General features: G+C 42.2%; 1 protein-coding gene across 1 annotated transcript in view; it reads left to right on the forward strand.

Annotated features, from left to right (window-relative positions):
- The first annotated feature begins 10,250 nt into the window (after positions 1-10,250).
- FBXO10 (F-box protein 10) overlaps positions 10,251-15,760 on the forward strand; it is a 69,225-nt gene continuing 63,715 nt past the window's right edge. Inside the window, exons 1-2 of the mRNA XM_011970111.1 lie at positions 10,251-10,389; positions 10,889-11,023. The gene's annotated coding sequence lies outside the window, so the exon portion shown is untranslated. The remainder of the gene's footprint in view (positions 10,390-10,888; positions 11,024-15,760) is intronic.

Here is a 15,760-nt window from a genome sequence, read left to right on the forward strand (position 1 = left end):
TGATTCTTGTGCCTTAGCCACCTGAGTAGCTGGGATTACAGGCGCACACCACCATGCCTGGCTAATTTTTGTATTTTTAATAGAGACCATGTTTCATCATGTTGGCCAGGCTGGTCTCGAACTGCTGGCCTTAGGTGATCTGCCCATCTCAGCTTCCCAAAGTGCTGGGATTACAGGCGTGAGCCACTGCCTGGCCAGAAAAAAAACTTGTAATTTTGAGAGGGCACTGTGTAATGGAGGCTGTTTAGCTGCATAGAGTTGCAGAGAGCATCTGATTACTTAAACCTTGCACCAAGTCTTACTTGAATGTGTACCCTTCTACCCCTTATTTCTAGAGGCACCTGAAGCCACCAGTTTCTGAGCCTTTTAGGGATTCCATGATATAAATTAGGTTGTGAGTTTTTTGTTGTTTGCGGGTTCCTGTGGGTTTTTTTTTTTTTCCTTTTCCTACTGCTGGCTCAGAATTCAGTTTTTCAGTCTACTACATTACTTACTGTTGATCTACCTGTTTTCCAGCTTCTAACATTTTATTCCTGTTTCCTCTTTTCTTCCATCCTTTTAGGTTTATATCTTAAGACAAAACTTTTACTGTCATTTAATGGGATTTTTGGGAGGGAGTGGAGGTAGATACATGTGCTTAATCTACCATCTTTACCTGGAAAGCACGTATTTTAATTCTGTGGTTCTGCATTTATTTCTTAAATTAAGAAGGTGTAGTGTGTGGCACTGTGGTCATATGAATACTGGCTCTAAAGACAGGCAGATTTGATTTTGAGTGTTGGCTCCAATACTTACGAGATGGGTGATTTTCAGCAAGTGAGCCTCTCTGAATCTGATTTTCTTTATTTTTATTTTTTTTGAGACGGAGTCTCGCTTTGTCGCCCAGGCTGGAGTGCAGTGGCACCATCTCGGCTCACTGCAAGCTCCGCCTCCTGCATTCACGCCATTCTCAGACTCCGAGTAGCTGGGACTACAGGAACGTACCACCACGCCCGGCTAATTTTTTGTATTTTTAGTAGAGACGGGGTTTCACCTTGTTAGCCAGGATGGTCTCGATCTCCTGACCTCGTGATCCGCCCGCCTTGGCCTCCCAAAGTGCTGGGATTACAGGCGTGAGCCACTGTGCCCGGCTGAATCTCATTTTCTTTAACGATAAAAGTAGGATAATAGAAATCTCTACTTCAAAGTGTCATAAGGATTAAGTGAAAAAAATGCAAGTAGAGCAGTTGGCACAATTGCTTGACATTTGGTAAATGTTATTAATGGCTAGTCTTTGGTATAAGGCATTTAGAAGTGATTTGTGCTGGCATTCATGGCATAGATAGATCTCATTGCTGTTTACAGATGCTCTGAGATAGCATACTCATCCTCTAATTGTGTACAAACTTCAAACTTACCAAACACTTAAGTTCATTATCTAAAAATAGCCTTAACCAATCAATATTAAAGCCATTTTACAAATGGAGAGGTTGAGACTGGAAGTTTCAGTGGCCAATGAGTAACAGCTGGCCAAGGCTTAGGGGACTTTTTTTTTTTTTTTCATTAAAAAAAAATTATTTCTAGTCAGTCTGTGCTTATCCAGGGGACTTTTAATGTTTATTTATTCCTTGTACCCCATCTTTACGTGCTTTTCTTGGAGGAAAATAGTGTAATTGTTACCCTGGATTCCAGTGTATGTTCAGGCTGGAGTAAGAGAAGATGTGATGGTTGAGTTTTTATGGCCAACTTTTTAACATTTAGGCCATCAACTCCACAGAGGGGTTCAATACTTGGAATAAACAGTTCTGAAATACTATAGTAAGAAACAGTTGGAGAGATATATACAGTTTGTTTGAATATGTAATGTGAAATAAGAAACAACCATAGCAAATCTGAATTTGGTAAACTCTTGAAAGGGTTGCATTGAAAGAAATGGGGATAATGAAAAATGTTTATTCTCCACAAACAGGTTACCAGCTTAGTAGGAATGTTGCTCCTAAATTAAGGTAGTGTTCTTCCTGCTGTCAGTGCAACATTAAAAAAAAACCAAAAACTGCTTTATCATTGCTCTTTATAGTTCTTCTGTGAAGTAAGTTAGCATTACAATTAACAATGTGTTCAGCAGTTCACAGGCTGGAAAATTTGGGCCTACATTTGGAATGAAGAACAAGTACAGGAATCAGGACTTCTTTTTCTCTTCCCCCTCTTTGCTTGAGCTAAGCTTGTCTCTCATAAGATCCAGGCACCAGTCTTTTTACTCTATTTTGCTTTTATAGCTTGATCGTGTCATAAATTCTGTATGTAGCTGTCATCAAGCCGCTAAAGCAGGGGTTGGCAAGCTTTCTGTTAGGGTCAAATGGTAAATATTTTAGGCTTTGCGGGCTCTTACGATCTCTTAACTCTGCCAACTGCGGTTGGTAGTATGAAAGCAGCCACGGACAATATGTAAATGCGTGGGTGTGGCTGTGTCCCAGTAAAACTTTATTTACAGAAAAGATGGCTGACCAGATTTGTCCTACAGGACATCTAAAGTAAAGAGCACAATTTGGCTAAGTGTGAAATGGTCACCAAATCACTGTTTCATTACTTTAAAGATTTCATTCTATCGTAGATCAAAGCGCTGAGATTACAAATTCATTCATCAGCGTTATTGAGTTCCTGCTATGTGCCAGGCACTGTGCTAAGAGTTGAGGATATAGATGGGCAGGGGGACTGCCTTTTTGAGGTCTATAATATGCCATAAGATGCCATGTGAGTAAATATCTCAAAGACCTGAAAACCTTGCTGGAGGCTCAGAGAGAATTTCCCTGAAAACATGACATTTAAAGGAACCTGAAGGGTTAAGTTCAGGTTATCTAGGGGGAATAGGTAAAGGGAGAGTCAGGCAAAGATCATGTTGATCAAGGTGGGGAGTTCAGAATTGTCCACTTAAAACAATATTGGATGCAATATGGGTACTGTATTAGAAGGAGAGGTCAGAGGGGTAAATGAGCAGCTCAGCGTTTATTTAGATATGTGTAGTGAGGAAAGAAAGGCATCAAAGAAGACTCCCTGATTTCTGGTTTAAGCAGCGGGGTTGATGGTGCCATTTGCTGAAGTAAGGAACAAGTTTCAAGGGGAAAATAATGGGTTCAATTTTGAGCCTGGGAGGCAGTAGGGAGGACTTCCTTAGGAAGAGACACATAAAGTAAGGTTTGGGTGAATAGGAATTGGCCAGATAGAGTGGGGAGTCTTTGAAAAAGTGTTAAAGCAGATGTATTTGAGGAAGAAAGACCAGTGTGAAGTGTGTTGTGCACAGTGCAAGAAAGCCTCAGTCCTTCCAGAAACTCCTGTTATTTATTGTGTTTTCATACTTGAGTCTTAAGAGATTCCATTCTGACATCTGCTGGCTATTTTATATACTGCAGTTCCAAATTCCACTACACAAGAACAACCTTTAATAACGTATTTCTTGAAATTTGTCATAATAAATTTGAGAGAAAACACAAGACCTTTTCCTTACTCCATGTTATGGACATTACCCAGGAGACAGTGAACAGTTGTTACTTACATGCTACTTGTGTGCGCTCAGTATTACAGATATGCATATGTGGTGCCAGTTGCCTACTTTAGTATAAGTACACAAAACATAGAAATCACATATATAAAAGTTGAATGTACTTGTTACTGAGATGTAAAACATTACAAAATCATTTATGCACTTTGTCTTTTAAACATATGAAATATTTTCAGAGTTAGGAAATGTGTTCTTAAATTGTTTCTTTCCTTCAGAAATACAACATAGCTGGTTTTAGTCCAACAGTCATTATAAGGCTAAAAAGATCTACTTTAAGCATGTATAATAATTTTTCATCTTTTTCTCAGTCACGTTAGTAATAGAGTTGACCCTCGAACCACACAGATTTGAAGTGCACAGGTCCACTTACATGCAGATTTTTTTCAGTAAATACATTGAAAAATTGGAGATTTGCAATAATTTGGAAAAAAAAGCACACATATGTAGCCTAGAAATATTGAAAAAAATTAAGAAAAAGTATGCCATGAATGCATAAAAATATGTAGATCATAGTCTATTACTGCCATAAAATGCATACATCTATTATAAAAAGTGAAGATTTATCAAAACTTATGTACACAAACAGACCATATATAGCATGATTTGAGGTCAAGAGAAAGATGCAGTATTAAATCATAACTGCATAAAATTTTCTTTTGTAATAGTGTACTACAGTAAATCCATAGCCACCTCTTGTTGCCACTGCAGGGAGCTCAAGTGTTGTAGGTGTCCACTTAAAATGCCATGTGACGCTCATCTCTGCATGAGCAGTTCCTCTCTCCAGTATATTGCGAATCAAAGTAAAAGTGATCCCTCTCTGTTCTTGCGTATTTTTTGTGTTTAATGCCATACCATAAAACCTTTAATAACTCCATGAGATCCATACAGAGTGCAACTAGTGATGCTGGAAGTGCTCCCAGGAAGCAGAGAAAAGTCATTACATTACAGGAAAAAGTTGAATTCTTGATATATACTATAGATTGAGGTCTGTAGCAGTAGTTGCTCCGATTTCAGACAAGACTAATCTTGTAAACAGACAACCTAAACTTACAATCTAAATAAATACAGTATAGTACTGTCAGTGCTTTTTCTCTTTGTAATTTTAACATTTTCTCTAGTTTACTGTGTTGTAAGAATACAGTATATAATAGATAGTGATACAAAATATGTGTTAATCTATTTTTTGTTATTGGTAAGGTTTCTGTAAGTTTTCGGGGAGTCAAAGTTACATGCAGATTTGTGACTGTGCACGTGTCGGGGCCCCTAACTCCCACGTTTGTTCAAGTGCAGTGTATTTTCATTTCCACTTAAGTCTACAGAGGCCAAAAATGCAAAAAAGAAAGAAACTATTAGATAAACAGATGTACAAAGATACTACTGCAATTCAAACTAAATGTTCCACAGGCAGCTGCCTCACCATACAGTCACTTGAAATGTTCACTAATCGGATTACATATCCAAGTATAAATTCGGTGAACAAAATGATTTAGGGACATCAATATGTAACGTAGAAATTGTGGGTTGTTGACAAGTAGCGATCTGTCTACATGGAAAGAACACTAGAATTAGGATTTCAAAGTCCTAGATTATAGTTTCAGCTCTGCTATTTTTTATGTGACTGTGTGAGTCAGATTTTTTAGTTGCAAACACCAAAAAAATTTTGACAGAAAAAGAAAAGTATTTTATTAAAAGGATAATAGGGAGTTCAGCATCACCAGGAGGCCTAAAGAATCAGGCTTGGAGAGTAGGCAACTGGAACATCACCCTTTGTTCCTTGGTCATACTCCACAGAGCTAGGGCAGTGAGGACACCATTTCTGCTGAACATTAGGTGCCACCGCTTACTTTGCCAAAGCCACATACACAGAACCCTGGATCATGGCCACCAGTGTTGCTCTAAGAACTTGCCGCACTTGCCATGGTCCCAGAGAAAATTGTTCCAGAGACTTTACTGTGTCTCTAGTTGCTAATTCAAAATCGAGAGTAATTTGTAGCATTATAGGATCACAAGGAGAAGCAGATAAAATATGCGGAATTTCCACTTCTATAGTGAAAGGCACGTTCTGCTTCCCAGCAAACTCATAAACAAGGAATTCCCAAGTGTAGGAATTCCCAAGTGTAGGAAAGGACCTCAGATCCTGGGCAGCCAAAAAGCATGGCATGTCCACTATGTTGACCATGGACACCACTCTGTGTGAGCCTACTTTTTCTGGAAAGCAGAGTAATTAAAGCTCCCATGGTTGAGGAGATTGTGTGTGTTCACTTACTCATTTGCCAGTAAACACCAACCAGGTGCCAGGGATGAGTAAGTTTCCTCTTGAGTCTAATGGTAGGACAGAGGCATGCAGAAATGAGATGAGGGCAGAAAGAAGAGAAGGCTCAACTGTAGTTTATGAATGATGTTCTTATATTTAAGTAGTTATATTTTTGGCCAGGCGCGTTGGCTTACACCTGTAATCCCAGCACTTTGGGAGGCCGAGGCGGGTGTATCACCTGAGGTCAGGAGTTTGAGACCAGCCTAACCAATATGGTGAAACCCCATCTCTACTAAAAATGCAAAAGCCTGTAGTCCCAGGTACTCGGGAGGCTGAGACAGAAGAATCGCTTGAACCCAGGAGGTGGAGGTTGCCGTGAGCTGAGATCAAGCCACTGCTCTCCAGCCTGGGCAACAGAGTGAGACTCCGTCTCATTAAAAAAAAAAAAAAAAAGGCCGGGCGCAGTGGCTTATGCCTGTAATCCCAGCACTTTGGGAGGCCGAGGCGGGCAGATCACTTGAGGCCTAACCAATATGGTGAAACCCCATCTCTACTAAAAATGCAAAAGCCTGTAGTCCCAGGTACTCGGGAGGCTGAGACAGAAGAATCGCTTGAACCCAGGAGGTGGAGGTTGCCGTGAGCTGAGATCAAGCCACTGCTCTCCAGCCTGGGCAACAGAGTGAGACTCCGTCTCATTAAAAAAAAAAAAAAAAGGCCGGGCGCAGTGGCTTATGCCTGTAATCCCAGCACTTTGGGAGGCCGAGGCGAGTGGATCACAAGGTCAGGAGATTGAGACCATCCTGGCTTACATGGTGAAACCCCGTCTCTACTAAAAAATTACAAAAAATTAGCCAGGCATGGTGGGGGGTGCCTGTAGTCCCAGCTACTCGGGAGGCTGAGGCAGGAGAATCGCTTGAACCCGGGAGGCGGAGCTTGCAGTGGGCCGAGATCCCGCCATTGCACTCCAGCCTGGGGGACAAGAGCGAAACCCCATCTCAAAACAAACAAAAAAAATTCCCATGTGGCATGTGATGCTTGCACCACTAATAAGGAGGACATATTGCTCTTGTAGGACGCTGCTGTAGCACTTTGAAAGTCAGCTGTTTTATAGAAACACCAAAATGATAATGTTAACTGGTACAAATCCAGAAACTCAAGCTTTTGATTGTTTATTGACCATCATATCTGAACTGCCAGTTTCATGGAGTAGGATACTTTTCAAAGGATTAAATATGGCATAGCTATTCCAGTCAGCAAGGTATATCATCAGGCTTATTGCAGTGTGAGACTACCCCTGTGGTCTTTCTACTCTACCTAGCTACTGCACAACTTTGTGTCCTAAAATAAATTGTTGGCTTTAGGTTTTAGTGTTTGGTTTTCCCATTTATAAAAGAGAACACTACATGGTAACTTAGACCTCACCTAGAATCATACCACATTCATCATATGGTAATAATAGATGGAATACATTTTTATGGAATATATTCTATAGAACCAGGGACTGAAAAAGGTCAGTAGGACCACGGGGTCAGTTATTTCAGTCCACAATTTGGTGTAATAATTTCTTTTTCATAGTATTCTTGGTAAATTATGTTTCTGTAGCTGATATTCTCTCGTAAATTCCAGAGGTCTATATCCAACTGCTTTTTTTTTTTTTTTCCCCAAGAGACAGGGTGTTGCTTTGTTGCCCAGGTTGGTCTCAAACTCCTGAGTTCAAGTGATCCTCCTGCCTCCTGCCTCAGCCTCCTGAGTAGCTGGGATTACCTGTGAACTGCTTTTTTTTTTTTTTTTGAGACGGAGTCTCACTCTGTCGCCCAGGCTGGAATACAGTGGCGCACAATCTTGGCTCACTGCAACCACCAACTCCCAGGTTTAAGCGATTCTCCTGCCTCAGCCTCCTGAGTAGCTGGGATTATAGGCACACGCCACCACACCCAGCTAATTTTTGTGTTTTTAGTAGAGACAGGGTTTCACCATGTTGGTCAGGCTGGTCGCAAACTCCTGATCTCATGATTCATCCGCCTCAACCTCCCAAAGTGCTTGGATTACAGGTGTGAGCCACCACGTCCGGCCGTGAGCTGCTTTTTAAATCACTCCACTTGGATGACACACAGGCATCTCAAAATTATTTTTAATTGATAATTATATATATTTATGGGGTGCATGTGATATTTGACTCATGCATACAATGTGTAATGATCAAATCAGGGGATTTAGGATATCCATCTCAAAAATGTATCATTTATTTGTATTGGAAACATTTAAATCTTTTAGCTATTTTGAAATATACAATAAATTATTGTTAACTATAGTCACAGTCACACTACTGTGCTATCGAATGCTAAAATTTATTCCTTCTTTCCACTTCTGTACCCATTAACCAACCTCTCTCTATCCCCTTCCCCTCCCAGCCTCTCTGGTAACTGACGTTCTACTTGCCAACTCCATGAGATCAACTTTTTAGCTCCCACGTATGAGTGACAACATTCAATATTTGTCTTTCTATGCATGGCTTATTTCACTTTACATAATGACATCTAGTTCCATCTGTGTTGCTGCAAATGACAGGCTGAATAGTATTCTGTTGTGTATATATGCCACATTCTTTTTATCCATTCATCTGTGATGAATACTTAGGTTGCTTCCATATCTTGGCTATTGTGAATAGTGCTACAATAAACACGGGGATCCAGGCATACCTTTGATATACTGATTTACATTCTGGATAAATATCCAGCAGTGGGACTGCTGGATCATATGACAGTTCTAGTTTTAGTTTTTTGAGAAACCTCCATACATTTTTCTATAATGGCTGTATAATTCAGTGTATGAGAGTTCCCTTTTCTCCATGTCCTCACCAGCATTTGTTTTTGTTTTTTTTTTTTTTTTTGAGACGGAGTCTCGCTCTGTCGCCCAGGCTGGAGTACAGTGGCCGGATCTCAGCTCACTGTAAGCTCCACCTCCCGGGTTTACGCCATTCTCCTGCCTCAGCCTCCGGAGTAGCTGGGACTATAGGCGCCCGCCACCACACCTGGCTAGTTTTTTTGTATTTTTTTAGTAGAGACGGGGGCATTTGTTATTTTTTTTTGTCTTTTTGTTAATAGCCATTCTAACTGACAGTGTCAAATTTAACAAGTTCAAATGGGAGTTCTTGATCTGCCCCCACTTCCAAATATGTTCCCCTTACAATAGTTCCCATTTCAATAAATATCACCTCCATGGGCCCAGTAAGTAGGTTAAGCTACCAATCTCTGCTTCCACTCTTAACTCCTGTCTTCACATAGTAGCTGACATACTGTTTTAAAAGGTATCAAATCCTCCACCCCTTCAGTGGCTTCCTGTTACATACAATTTTAAAATCCTTATCATGGCCTACTAAGTGCTGCGTGATCTGGCCCCTGCCTACCTTTCTGATCTCACTTCTCCCCGTTAAAAAGCTTCAGAGAAGCTAGACGTTTTCCATTTCCACAAAGAGCAATCTTTTCTCCTTCAGCCCAATCCACTTGGCCCAAGAGCTTTCACAGGGCTTACCCTGCCCCGCTTCCATTTGGCTCTTTATCTTACTCTGAGAGGTCTTCCTTGACTACCCTTCCTTGGTCCCTAATTTATTTAGTTTTATTTTTGAAACAAGAGGCTCACCTTGTCACCCAGGCTGGAGTGCAGTGGCGTGATCATGGCTCACTGTTAACCTCGAACTCCTGAGCTCAAGCGATCTTTCCTCCAGCCTCGGCCTCCAAAAGCGCTGGGATTACAGGCATGAACCACCACACCTGGCCCCTATTTATAAATTACAGTTCCTTCCGTACACTTTCTACAATTTTAAAGACATATTGGTTTAAATGACGCTTGATTACTGTCTACTTTCTCCACTACAGAATTAAGGAGAATAGGAACCATACCTGCTTTGTTCAGTTTTGTGCTCGTAATAGTAACGGCACCAGCAGCAACAAACATACAGCATTTACTTTGTGGCAGGCATTATGCTAAGCGCCATACATAAAACTAATTTAATATGTACTCCTAGTATATTGTCTGGACGTAGCCAATGGTCGGGTTGTTCAATGAATGAACCCAGCCCCTACATGCTCACCTACAGGGAGCCTAGCACCCCTGGAAACTGCTCCTTATACTGTTAGATAACTGGTGCTCGCAGGAATCTTATTTACACCGTATTGGCCTTAGCATGTCTCCCTGCAGTTTCCACCCACTGGTTCTATTTCTGCCCCTTCTGGGGCCACGCAACACGAGCCTGAATCGTCCTTCCGCAAGCTCGCCTTTGCAGTACCCGAAGACCCACGCGCCCCCTCCTGGTCTCCATTCCTCCCACCTCCCGGTGCCCCTCCTGCAGATACAGCTTTTCTGCGCGGTGGTCGGGAAGCCCAGCCCCGGCTAGCCAGCTGCTCCCGGCATCCTTCGCCGCCTTGCGCGTCACATGACGGCCGCGGCCCCGCACGATCCCCAGGCAGCTGTCCGCCCCCGGGCGGGGCTGGCCGCACGCCGCAATCCTACCGGCTGCTGCGGCTCCGGGGCGGGTGGCGGGTGGCTTCCAGGGCACGGGCGGCCGCGGCGCGGACTCCGTGGTGGGCGAGCGCCCTGCGAGGTAAGCGGCCGGTGCGCAGAGGCTGCGGGCGAACTTGGGCGGTCGGGGGAGGGGACCCGGGGCGCTTCCCCAGGCGACCGACCCAGGAAACGCCGTTCGGTCCTGGCCGAGTCTGAGCGTCTGGTCGGGCTTCGGGCATCAGGGGTCTGGCAGAAACGTGAGGGGTGCCCTCAGGCCGCCCGCGGCTCCGCGCTCTCCCGGCACCCGGAGGCTCAGGCACCCCGACGGAGAGCTGTGCCTTGGTTTCCCCTCCCGTAAAACTACCGGACGCCGAGGATGTATCTCAGCGGTGCCTCCAGCCCTGAGATTTTTCGAGTGTGTAAGTGAAGTCGAAGAAGAAACTGACTCTTGGGATGGGGAAGAACCTTCACCTAGGAACGCAGGGGCAAATATGGGGCTGGGCATCCACTGTGTGTTTTATGCAAATCGCAAGCCTCTCAGAGACGGTTTCTTCATCTTTAAACAAAAAGTGATAACGCCTGTCCTGCCTCGCTCTTAGGACTGCAGTGAAGAACAGAGGGGAAAGTCATTTGAGGAGCCAGAACTCCAGTCAGCTGTGGGTTCAGATCCCAGTTCTGCCACTTATTGGCTTTGTGACCTTGAGCCAGATTGATTCCTCATCTGTTAAAAGGAGGTAATAAGCTCATAGGTTGCTGGGAGGATTAATTGTAAAGGGTTTAGCACACAGTGTCTGGCACAAAAGCCTCAGTAGATAATGCTGTTAATATAAGCGTTATTAGTAAGCTAGAGATTGCCCCACGTAAGGGTTTTTTTGGTTTTTGTTTTGTTTTGTTTTGTTTTGTTTTGTTTTTAGCAGAATAATCACTTTTGTTTCTATATTTTTTAGTCCTGAAAACTGCCGTTTTGGTTTTAAGACCTCTTCCCTTTTTCTCATTCTGGGCCCCCTTTGCCTTCTCTTTTACAATTGGCATATGAACCTGTTGTTCCTACTATATGAGTCAGGCTGGATGAGAACGTCAATTTACTTGAGCAGATGGGTATCAGATTCCCTCTGAGGGGAGAGAAAAGTGCCAGGCATGTGTTGCCACCAAAAAAAAACCACAGTACAGTGATTGACTGTCAGAGCTGGAGGATGCCTGGGAAACCATCTAATCCAGCTGTCTCCTTTGCAAATGGAGAGACTGGACCCAGAAGGACGACAGGACTTTGATTTTGCTCAGGACCCAACAGAGTGTTGGCAATGGGTAGTGGAGAGGACGGACCTTTTACCAGGCGCTGTGCTTTCCCTCAGTTCTAATCTCATTCTGCGTTTATTCAGCAGCTATATGGAACCCCTACTGTGTCTTGTACACCTACTAGGATCTGGACATAGAGCAGTGAACAAGACACACATGGTCCCTGTCCTCAAGGGGCTTTTTCTAGAGCTAGCTGTGTTAGTTTGAGGTTATATAATGTTTTATATATATATATATCCATCTCCCTGCCCGTTCTCATTACATTTTAAAATAACAATAAGCTGCAGCTCGCAGTGAGCTTACCTCATAGCAGCTGGCCTCCAGGGATAGGAGCACACAGAGAGACCTGAATTATTTCAGGATCCCTCACACCAGTTCCAGAGCCCTTGTTGGAGCCTGGTGAGATTTGAGAGACTGGAGAAAAAGCTGCTCTGTCAGGGCTTTTAAGAAAGGATTTCCTTCTGCCCTGGAGCACTTGGATTTCTTTGTATTTCTGGTTTCAGGCCTCTTATTGTTTTTAGATTTCTGAAAAGAGCCGACTTCACCGTAGTGCCTTCATTTTGGTTGCTGTGGTTATCAGGGGAATTGTATTTTTGTGATCGCACAAGTAGCTGTTAAGCAATAAATGGTCAAGCAGTCACCAGTTCACCATGAGTTTCCGTTCTCTGGTTTGTTTCAGTTGCAGTGCAGTTACACTATTCCTTCCTTCCCTCCCTCCTTTTTTCCTTCAATAAACTTGCATTGGTGGCAGTGCCAAGAGGAGTGGGAGTGAGTAGAAATAGATAAAAACATACGTAGACTTTGGCCTTAGGGACCTCAGATTCTTTGGCAGGGATAAAACTGAGGGCAGATTAGTGGGGGCTCTAATGATGTAGATAGGGAGTCAGCAAGAGCTCTCAGAGATGGGAGGGATGGTGTCCTGGGCAACCAAGAAGACATCACTTGCTTTTCACAGGATAATGTGAAATAAACAAATTCCTTTTACCTGCTTCAGTCAGGAAATAGATGGAACAAGCTTTATTCTTTCAGTTTGCCTTAATGAATGAACCTATTCTTGAGTTACCTGTCCTGGCTTTTGTTTGAAATGTCTGCTAGTTTCTCTCATTACCCTCTTTCTGTTAGTTTAGTGATTATTAGTTTCCCAGTCGTCTAAAATGTTTGATATTGTATACATAAAGGAATGTATACAAAGAGACATTTGATTAAGATTTTTGTCTATTTCAGTTTAGATGTTTAACATATATGTCTCATTTCACAAGTTGGGTTTAAATTCACTCATATATTTCCTTATTTTTTCTAAGTAGACTCCCAAGTCCTCTGTAATGCCCTTATTAGTGAGAATTCCAGTGTCTCCTTCTCCAAGCTCTCTGGGGCTTATACATTCCAAAGAGGTCAGTCTTACTGTCACTCTCCAGAGGAGAGAGAACTGCATCGTCTGAGGAGTCCACACACATTGTCATTCCTCACACCGCTATATGGCATCACTGTTGAGCTGTCCTACACAGTCCACGAATGTGTGATCACTGGTGTCCAACGCCCTTATTGGACTAAATCTCTGCTAGCATGATTCCATGCTTGGTTTCCAAGGTTAGAGCTTGTTTTATTTATGCTTGCGTGCTCAGCCATTCTCCCCAAAGCACCTCACTCTGGGCTTTTTGTTGAGCTTTTCACCAGGCTGGGTTCCCCTGCTCTCCTGGAGAGTTCTCTTTTAGGGCATTTGGGGCCCTTCCTGCTAGCAGCCTTGGTCATGGTCATCTAGACCACCCAAGAGATGTCTCTGTTTTCCAACTTCTTATCAGAGTTTGCGGGCTTAATCCCTTCTCTTCCTAACCTTAACCCAAATCCCTTTGGCAAATTGGTTCCGCATACTCTTCCGGGTTCTGCCTACCAAGGATTCTCAGGAATGACAGCCTTCAACAAGGTATCTACCCCAGGACTTTGGGTGCCTACTCACCCTACTTTTCCATATGTAAAGTGGGGTCCTCAGGTCACCCTGAGCAACATAGATTTAGGCATTCTGGAAAATTTACTTGGCGTGTACCCCGTTAGGGATTTTGCAGGCAAGTTTTTAATTTAAAAATAAAGGATTTTAGTTTTATCAATTTTTCTAAGAAACAATAATCAGTATATTTATTTCATTTATTTGTCTTAAACTTTTTGAATATGAAATAAAGCAAATATGCATTAAAAAACCACAAATATATAGTTTAGCAAATAACTATAAAGGAAATACGCATGTAATCACCAACATGTCAAGAACCAGAACATTGCCAATACTCAGTACCTGCTTCCAAATCATAATTTCCTCCCCCAGAAGAAATCATCTTGACTTTTGTGATAATCATTTTTTTTTGCTTTTCATTGTAATTATATCACCTATGTATATATCCTTAAACAATATAGTTTAAGTTTTTTGACACCACACATACAGAATCATACTGTTTGCATTTTGTGTTTTGCTTCTTTTGCTCAACTTGTTTGTGAGATGCATCCATGTAGCGACCTCACTTATTTTCATTGCTAACAGTGTTTCATGGTATGACTGTGTCACAATAGATGTATTCATCCTGTGGTTAATGGATACTTGAGTTACTTATAGTTTCTGACTGCCAAGTACATCCTTAGATATTTTCTGTTGTATTTGAACAAGTTTCTTTAGGTTATATATGTTAGAGTAGAATTGCTTTACTAGATAGTGTCAGACAGTTTACTTTCCCACCAGGAGTATATGAGAGTTCCAGTTGCTTCATATCCTGGCAAATAGTTGGTTTTATTGGTTTTAATGTTTTAACTATTTTCATGTGTGTATCATGATTTTCTTGTGGTTTTAACTTGCTCTCATTGCTTACTCTTGAGGTTGAGCACTTTTTTTTCTTTTCTTTTTTTTTTTTTGGAAACAGGGTCTTGCTTTGTCACCCAGGCTGGAGTGCAGTGGCATAATCATGGCTTACTGTAACCTCAACCTCCTAGGCTCAAGCGATCTCTCCCACGTCAGCCCCCTGAGCAGCTGGGACAGCTGGATAATTATTTTAATTTTTTTTTTTTTGTAGAGACCAGGTCTTGCCATGTTTCCCAGGCTGGTCTCAAACTCCTGGACTCAAACTGGTCTTCCACATCAGCCTCCCCAAGTGCTGAGATTATAGGTGTGAGCTATGCCCAGCCCTTGAGTAGTTTTTTGTTGGTTAATTGGATTGCCTCTTTTGTAAACTGTCTATTGTCTCTTGCCATTTTTAAATTTTTGAAATTGATTTTTCAATAAGGAAATATATAAAGGAAATCTATTTCCTTTATTTTTTTTTCAATAAAGGAAATATATATCCTTTATATATTTTGGTTAGTGGCCCCCCTGTCCGTTGTACATTTTAAAAGTATCTTCTTATACTGTATGGCTCTTTTTTCACCCTCTGAAATGGTGATATCTTAGATCCCATTCTGTAGAAGCAGGGCATTATTAAAATAGGGATTCTTGTTCAAGTGGGACTGTGGGAGAAGCGCTCAGGAAGAGGAGTATGAGGAAAGCTGGATTGGGGGAGGAGAGGCACAGCCTGATGAGGGGGCAGTTGCAGTTCGTTGCAGTTCTCTGGAGAAAGGGACATCTGTGAGTTGTTCTCAGCTGATACCACATCTGAGTGACAGGTGTGCTAGCCAGTAAAGAGGATCTGGGTGGAACCAGTAGTCTTCTCCACAGTCCACTTCTTGCACCATACAGATAGGCTTGCTTCTTATATTAAGTTCATTCTATCCAGGTACAGCTTCTCCAGGATTTAGGTTAATCACAAATCCTGGGAAAACTTATAAGAGGAAGGTACGTGAGACAAATTACAACCGTTGGTCCAGAAATCTAACAAATGCCCATATCATCCTCTTCCACCATCCATTTTAGTTTCCCCTCCTTTGAGCCTTGAATGTATGATAGAACTTGGTGATGAAGCCACCTGGGCTTGGAGGTGTGAAGTGTATTTTCTTTGCAATCTTATTTTTGACCGCAGATTCAATGTCTTTAATGGTTCCAGGGTGATTTTGTTTTTATATTTCTTAACTAAGTAATATTTTCCTGGGAGTTTATCCCTTCATATTTATTTACATAAAGTTGTTTATAATATTTTCTTTTTTCGAGACGGAGTCTTGCCCTGTCGCCAAGCTGGAGTACAATGGCGTGATCTCAGCTCACTGCA

This window comes from Mandrillus leucophaeus, unplaced genomic scaffold (genome assembly GCF_000951045.1).
Source record: "Mandrillus leucophaeus isolate KB7577 unplaced genomic scaffold, Mleu.le_1.0 Scaffold929, whole genome shotgun sequence".
NCBI classification, from domain to species: Eukaryota; Metazoa; Chordata; class Mammalia; order Primates; family Cercopithecidae; genus Mandrillus; species Mandrillus leucophaeus.